Here is a 9,166-nt window from a genome sequence, read left to right as displayed (position 1 = left end):
CTGGCATAACTCGCATTAGTAGTTTGTAATATTGTGGTATGTATGATGGACATTATTGAAGAGATTTATTATACGCACAACTAATGTTTATGAAATATTAATGTTATATGGTCATTGGGCCAAGTGGGAGAATGTAACAATTATTATTAATTATTTCTTACTTATGACCCAAGTTTACTTGTAGCCTAAGTAATAACATAAATAATATTTAATGAATAATATATCTCGTCCGTAGATTGGTTACTTGATGGACGTACCAGACTAAGTCATAATCTCTATAAATTGGTCCTCCCTCCACCCATTAGGGTTACCACATATTCTCTACAATAATTTCATCGCTGACGATTGTGGTAACATAAAGTTAGGGCAAGGAGGTAGAAACCAATTTACGACTAAAGCTTCCGTTTCTCTCTGTGATTATGTCTTCCGTATCAGGTATATGCCCCTAACGATCTCTATGTAAGATTATCGTGTTTAAGATCATGATATTATGTATTAAAGTATTTAATCTTACATCAATCACAAGAACACCATGACTGATTTAGTTGTGTTAGACATGGTATATTTTGATGTCATTCTAGGTATGGACTGGCTTCATTCCTGTTATGCCTCCATTAATTGTAGAACTCGAGTTGTTAGGTTCCAAATTCCTAATGAGCCAGTTATAGAGTGGAGTAGCAGTTCAACAGTGCCTAAGGGTCGTTTCATTTCGTACCTTAAGGCGAGAAAGTTAGTTTCAACCAAGTGTCTCACCATGGGGCGCTCCGGTCTTATTTGTGAGGAAGAAGGATGGTTCCCTTAGAATGTGTATAGATTATCGCCAGTTGAACAAGGTTACCATCAAGAATAAGTATCCTCTTCCAAGAATTGATGATTTTTTTTTATCAGCATCAGGGTGCCACCTGTTTCTCTAATATAGACCTTAGATCAGGCTACCATCAGTTGAGGGTAAGGGAATGTAGCATCTCGCACCTAGAAACGACTAGGAAGAGTTTAAAATCTGAAAATAATGATTTTTGGAAAGAAAAAGGAAAACTGGAAAATTTTGTCTAAGTTAAGAAAGTGAGTTTTGGCCATTTTCAAACGGCCATAACTCCTAGATCAGGATGAGTTAGGAGCAGTTATTGATATGGTTGGAAATCCCTTGGATAGATCTTTCCAACGCCGCTGAGTTTGTGAAATTCCGACATCGTATGAGTGAGATATGCCTTCCGGAAGTTGGGCTGTTGGATTGAGGAAAGTCTCAATCCAGATTTAGGGAAGGGCAAAGTAGTCTTTTCTCTAATTAATTTCCTAATTCGTTTTTAGGGATTTATTGGGGTAAAATCTTATTTTTGGTCATATTAGAAAAATTAAATTCATGCTTAGGTCTTGGAGAAAAGAGAAAGAAAGAAAGAACGGGAGAACAAGACAAGAATTAGCCAAGATCATCCAAACTTGCAAGTGGAATTCATCGGGAGTGATCCCTATTAAGGTATGTGATATCTTTTCGTGTTGGGTTAGTTCACCCACACACCGACTTGTTTCAATTCAGCGATTTGGAGTTGTTTGAATGTTAAGAAAGTGAAGTTCTTGATGAACGTTGTTGAATTCTTGTTGGTTGATTGTTGAATGCCTAGTGTGGATTTGTTTCGTGTTTTCGGGTTGTTTTCCGAGTTAAATCTATTGGGTATTGAAGGTACTAATGATCCTAAATGTTTGGGGAAAGAACTATGGAAGTTGGGAGGGTTTAGAGATGAAAAATGAAGGAGAAAAGTCAGAGTTTTCTGGGCAAGGGGCTGAGGCGTTGAGCCTCTCAGAGTTCCCCACTTCAGAGTCTGAAGTTTGGGCTCTGGGGTGACGCGCCAGCCAGAGCGCCACAACTTCAGCTTTGAAGTTTGTGCTCTGGCGCCCCACGCCTCTCAGAGCGCCAAGGACGCCAGTTCACCCCATTCTTCACCCATCTTTTCGTACTAGTTTCTAAGTGATGTACCTACGTTTTCTAGTTGAATCCAACACTTTCAAGTACATCTAAACATCATGAAATCATCCATAAACATGAGATCATGAGCCTTGAATCCATAATTCAATTCAAGGAAAGTTAAGATCAAAGTCAAAGGAGTTAAGAGTCAAGGCTAGAAGTTAATAAGCAAGTCAAAACAAAGTTTCTTAAAATTTTCAGGAGTCTTTATTAAATGTTTTAACTTCGTTTTAAGACTCAAGTTTCAAGTAAAGCAAAGACTAAGAGTTGAGTTCATTTCTCAAAAGTATTTAGGGAACTATGTATTCCCAAAGAAGTTTATAAATGTTTTCACATTTGAGCAAAAAAAAGGGAACATCGATTCCAAAAGAGCTTTTAAGCTAAGTTTTGAGTAATCATCTCAAACCAAAGAAAGAAGTTTGTTTTAAAAACATATGAGCTAAGTATATTTTAGGAGTAGTACTGAGCACCGATATGGGGATGCGAGTTCATATTAACTCAAGTCTTCATAAACCATGTAGTCATCATGGGTAGTAAAAGATCATACTTTTTAGATGAATCCTTAAGACGCTTTTAGCATAGACTAGTGGATCCACTAAGTTAAACATTCACTATGACGGCAAAGTATAGGTCAGTTCTGGCAGCATGGGTAAGACGTTGTATCACCACTTAGGCTCATAGTGGTGGTTGTCGGTTAGAGAATCTCCCACAAAAGTTATATTACTTTATATTTAAGTAAATTTGAGTTTGTTATTGCTTTATCTTTAACGAACTAAGTTGTTTACACTTTTTTACAAGCTTTATACATAGTGCATGTGTCTTATTGCTTTATATTGAGTTCAGTTATTCATGAGTTAAACAGAGCCAAGGTAAGTGTTCCTTTGTACTCCTTTCAAGCTTAAATTGTTGTTTAGCATTCCAACTCACATACTCGTACATTCAATGTACTGATGTCAGTTGGCCTGTATCTTATTATGATGCAGACGCATGTAACTAGGATCAGCATCCAGCGTGCTGTTGATTCAGTTGAACACTCCAGAGTCAGTGGTGAGCCTCCTTGCATTCCGGAGGACTCTTTTATTTCGCTTTCCTAGTTTTTTCTTATTAGGATGTTGTGGGGTATGTCCCAACATCCATCTCAGTATTATAGAGGCTTCATAGACAGTCAGACAGTTAGTATTGAGTCTCTCATTTATGTATTTGCATATACTTTGTTTTGAGACATAAGTTTCAATTTTGGCTAAAATGTTATCATTTAAACTATTGCATTGAGTTTATTCTGTTGAGTTGAGTCTTCCGCTGAGTTAAGTAAGCCAGGCCAAGGGTCCGCTTGGGGCCAGCGATGGTCTCCGAGTGCCGACCACGTCCAGGGTGTAGGCTCGGGGAGTGACAAGGAATGTTAGATTCCAAAGATAACATTCAGGACCCGTTATGGTCATTATGAGTTCCTAGTTATGTCCTTTGGTTTGACCAATGCGCCTGCAACATTTATGGACCTCATGGATAGAGTATTCAAGCCTTATTTAGATATGTTTGTTATTGTGTTCATTGATGACATTCTAATCTATTCGAGGAATGAGGAAGATCATGCTAGCCATCCCAGAATAGTTCTCCAAACTCTAAAGGATAAGGAGTTATATGCTAAGTTCTCTAAATGTGAGTTTTGGCTTGAGTCTGTGGCATTCTTAGGCCATATTGTTTCTGGTGATGGGATTAGTGTTGACACTCAGAAGATAGAGACGGTGCAGAATTGACCTAGACCCACATCTGCAAGTGATATTATGAGTTTCTTGGGGTTGGCTGGATATTATAGGAGATTCGTCGAGGGGTTCTCATCCATTTCATCCCCATTGGCCAAGTTGACTCAGAAAACAGTGAAGTTTCAATGGTCTGAAGCTTGTGAGAAAAGCTTTCAGGAATTGAAAAAGAGGTTGACTACTGCCCTAGTTTTTACTTTACCAGAAGGTACTCAAGGTTTTATTGTGTATTGTGATGCGTCTAGAGTTGGTTTGGGTTGTGTGTTGATGCAGAATGACAAGGTTATAGCTTATGCCTCCAGACAGTTGAAAGTTCATAAGAGGAATTACCCAACCCATAATCTAGAATTGGTTGCCGTAGTATTTGCTTTAAAAATATGACGCCATTATCTCTATAGTGTTCATGTGGATGTGTTCACCGATCACAAGAGTCTTCAGTATGTGTTTAGTTAGAAATAGCTCAATCTTAGACAAAGGAGGTGGTTGGAGTTACTCAAAGATTATGATATGAGTATGTTTTATCACCCAGGTAAGGCTAATGTTGTTGCGAATGCCTTGAGCAGGTTGTCCATGGGTAGTACCACCCATTTTAAGGAAGACAAGAGAGAGTTAGCAAAAGATGTGCACAGACTTGCACGCTTAGGAGTTCGACTAATGGATTCCACAAAAGGAGAAGTAGTGGTGATGAATAGGGTTGAATCATCATTAGTGTCCGAAGTAAAAGAAAAGCAAGACCAAGATCCTATTTTGCTTGAATTGAAGGCAAATGTTCATAAGCAAAAAGTAATGACTTTTGAACAAGGGGGAGATGGTGTATTGAGGTATCAAGGTAGGTTGTGTGTACCAAAGGTAGATGATCTCCAAGAAAGGATCATGGAGGAAACTCATAGCTCCAGATATTTCATTCATCCGGGTTCCACAAAAATGTATCGTCACTTGAGAGAGATTCATTGGTGGAATAGTATGAAGAAGGGCATTGCAGAGTTTGTTGCAAAGTGTCCAAATTGCCAACAAGTTAAAGTAGGCACGAAAGGCCCGACGATTTGGCTCAAAATATAGAACTTCAGGAATGAAAGTGGGAGATAATTAATATGAACTTCATCACAGGTTTTCCAAGGTCTCGCAGGCAGCATGATTCTATTTGGGTGATTGTTGATAGAATGACAAAATCATCTCACTTTTTGCCGGTAAAGACTACCCATTCAGCAGAAGATTATGCTAAGTTATATATTCAAGAGGTAGTTAGACTTCATGAGGTGCCAATTTCGACTATTTTAGACACAGGTGCGCAATTTACTGCATAGTATTGGAAGTCGTTCCAAAAAGGCTTGGGTTCAAAGGTGAACTTAAGTACTGTCTTTCATCCTTAGACAGATGGGCAAGTAGAATGCACTATTCAGACTTTAGAAGTTATGTTGAGGGCCTTTGTGATTGATTTCAAGGGTAATTAGGATGATCACCTACCTTTCATTGAGTTTGCTTACAACATTAGTTACCACTCTAGCATCCAAATGACTCTTTATGAAGCTCTTTATGGGAGAAAATGCAGATCTCCTATTGGATGGTTTAAGGTTGGTGAAGTTGGGTTGATAGGACCAGACTTGGTTCATCAAGCTATGGAGAAAGTGAAAGTGATTCAAGAAAGGTTGAAAACATCGCAAAGTCATCAGAAATCCTACACTGATGTTAGGAGAAGGGAGTTAGAGTTCAAAGTAGATGATTGGGTCTACTTGAAAGTTTCACTCATGAAGGGTGTTATGAGATTTGGTAAGAAGGGGAAACTTAGTCCCCGGTATATTGGTCCTTACAGAATATACAAAAGGATTGGCAATGTAGCTTATGAGTTGGAGCTATCACAAGAGTTAGCAGGGGTTCATCCGGTATTTCATATTTCCATGTTGAAGAAATGCATGGGAGATCCTTCACTTATCATACCAATTGAAGATATCGGTATCAAGGATAACTTATCTTATGAGGAGATTCCGGTTCAGATTCTAGATCGCCAAGTTTGCAAGTTGAGGACTAAGAAAGTAGCATCAGTCAAAGTTCTTTGGAGGAACCAGTTTATTGGGGAAGCTACTTGGGAAGCTGAGGAATATATGAAGAAGAGATATCCACATCTCTTTGAGCTCGGAGAAATTCCAGACCAAGGTACTAATACTCTTCTTAGTGCTCTTTAATTTATATACTTGATGTTTTAGATTTGCTTGTTGGGTGTTGGAACTAAATGATTGATGCTACACCCTTAACCTATTAAGAGTAATCTCATTCGAGGACGAATGTTCCCAAGGGGGAGATATTGTAACATCTCGCTGTTTGAAAGAATTAGAAAAAGCTAGAATTAGAAAGAGTCGTTTTTGGAAAGAATGAAAACTTTGGAAAATTGGTTAAGTTATGTTAAGTTTGAGTTTTAAGTCAACTTTAAACGATCATAACTCCTAGCTCAGGATGATTTAGGTGTTCTACTAGATATCGTATGAAATATCTTTGAATTATCTTTCCAACACGTCCGAGTTTGCTCAATTTTGAGTTTGTATGAAGGAGATATGCCCATTTGAAGTAGGGTTGTCTAGATAAGAAAAGTCTAAACCAGATTTTGGAAGGGTATAATGGTCTTTTAACTACCCAATTAAATTATTTCGTTTTTAGTAAGTTATGTGGGGTCTAAACTGAGTTAGTTCAGTTTATGCTATTAAGAATACGCTTGGGCTTTGAGCGAAGAGAAAAGAGGAGAAATAAGAAGAGAAGTTCAAGATTCGTCAAGTTTTTGCGATTTTGGTTGTGGAGTTCGCCAATGATTCAATCCTACGAGGTATGTGAGACTTTCATAGTGTTGGGTTCGTTCACCCACGCGCCAAACATGTTTGTTTCAGCGGAATTCGTTCTAGAAAGTCAAAAGTATGATGTTCTTGCATTATGTTCTTGAAATTGGCTTTAGTTCTTGAGATTTGATGGGATTTTTGAGTTTTTGATGGAATCGTGTCGATTTTAGAGTTGTTTTGAGTTAGAATCGTGTGTACATATACTGGGTATCTGAAACTAAAGAGGAATTGATAAAAAAGAATCGAATTTAAACGAATTGGGGTGAGAAAACGAAGAAGAAAAAAGTCAAGCGGGTTTTGGCACGCAAGTCCGCATTGCGGACTTGCTCCCCCAGTGCACAGAAATCACCTCCACATCGCGGAGAAGACGCGGACTCCTCTGTTTCAAAAATAAATTTCGCCATCAAATATTTAAATGTATCTCCGCGTCGCGAACTTGTTTCCAGACAGTGATTTATTAATCGTTTCTCATGTTTAACTATCTAAAAACACTCCTAAACATCATGAGATCTTTCCTATCACAATCCTTGAATCCATAAATTCAATTCAAGGAAAGTTGAGAGTCAAGAGAAGTTCATAAAATTGTTCAAAAGTCTTTTACAAACGTTTTAACTTTGTTTTAAGACTTAAATTTTGAGTTGAGTAAAAAGTAAAAGTAGAGTTCATTTCTTCAAAGATTATACGGGAACTAAGTATTCCCAAGAGTTAAAATGTTTTCACATTTGAGCAAGAAAGGAAACACTGATTTCCAAGAGACCTTTTAAGCTAAGTTTTGAGTAATTATCTCAAATCAAAGAAAATTTTTTATTTTAAAAACATATGAGCTGAGTATATTTTGGGAGTAGTATTGATCACCGATATGGAAACGCGAGTTCATAATAACTCAAGTCTCCATCAACCATGTAGTCATCATGGGTAGAAAGGATTGTTTACATTCCTACTCTATTCAAATAGGACAAAACGTCACGGTGACTCGAAAAATTAACAATTAATTAAATTTCAAAAGAATTTTAAGAAAATGAGAATTTTAAAGAAGTCGCCACCTAATTTTAGGAAAAAACTAGGAAACCATTAAGTGATCTACGAAACCAAGATTCTAGGTAAGGGGTTCAAGTCATTTCGAAGGGAAGGTAGTAGGCATCCTTCGAAATCCACAATTGTGGATACCGACTGAGTTCATTTTTTCAAATTGAGAAGGAAATAAAAATAACATACAAATAAAATAAACATACAATATACACAAGTAATAAAATAAAATAATATAAAAAATAGCCTAAATTTGCCTATCGTCAATAATATACGATAATGAATCAAAATATTGTTCGAACTTTGTTCGAATAGCTTCAATGAGAAGCAGCTCCGGATATCTGTAAAGACACTTAGTAAAAGTGTTAGTGGTAGATAAATACGAATAAAAAATAAATGAATTGAATAATAAATTCAAAATAAAAACCCGTCTTATTAACATGGGAGGCCTTGAAAATCGACGAAAATTTCTTCATCGGCCAATTTTAATATATAAAAACTACAAATAGAAACTAAATTTCCGTCTTTAAAAATGAGAAGGCCACCAAAACCGACGGAGAAATTTTATCATTGGCCAATTTTAACATATAAAAACTACATATATAAACTAAATTTTCGTCTTTTAAAATGGAAAGGCCTCCAAAATCGACGGAATTTTTTTATCATTGCCCAATTTTAACATATAAAAACTACAGATATAAATTTCCGTCTTTTAAAATGGGAAGACCTCCAAAACCGACATAGAAATTTTATCATTGGCCAATTTTAACATATAAAAACTACATAAATAAACAAAATTTCCGTCTTTTAAAATGAAATGGCCTCCAAAACCGACGGAGAAATTTTATCATTGGTCAATTAAACATAATAATTTTCAAACACAAAATCACATAAAACTAACTAAAGAAAATACGAAATTATGCACTAACATGCGAACAGCAACCAAATGGTATCAATAAGCCTCTCGAAGTTTATATAAAATTTATGCCATCATCCCAACCAATTAAAAATGGCCAAACATAAAAGAACTAATAAAAAAAAAAAACAAATGGATAAAGAAGAAAACATGATGAAATAATAATTCCAATATTAAACATTATAACGTCCTAAACACAACAATACTAATCTAACAAACATATAACAAATTTAGCAACTAAAATATTAAACTAAGAACTGGAGCAAATTTAAGCAATTATCAACACGAAAACATATGACTCCATGTGAAAGTTTAGAGAAATGCATAAATCAAGGGTGTGTTTGGTATGAAGGAAAACATTTTCCGGAAAATGTTTTTTAATTTTGTCATGTTTGGTTGGGTTAAATGTTTTGGAAAATGTTTTTCAAATCAACTCATTTTTCTCAAATTTAGGGAAAATGACTTCCCTTCAAAACTTAAGGAAAAAATTTTCCAAAACTTTTTTTCAACTTCAAATTACAATTACTTTTTTGTTGAAAAAATCAATTTATTTTGTCCCTACCATCAAACCAGCCCCCCAACCAATCCCCCCAAAAAAAAATAATAATTTAAGTTTGTTTTTAAAAAATATTTTCAATTTCAAAATTTTATTTTTTCACGCTACCTTGACCCCCCCCCCTCACGC

This window comes from Solanum stenotomum, chromosome 10 (assembly GCF_019186545.1).
Source record: "Solanum stenotomum isolate F172 chromosome 10, ASM1918654v1, whole genome shotgun sequence".
NCBI lineage: Eukaryota > Viridiplantae > Streptophyta > Magnoliopsida > Solanales > Solanaceae > Solanum > Solanum stenotomum.
Note: the sequence above shows the minus strand (reverse complement) of the source record.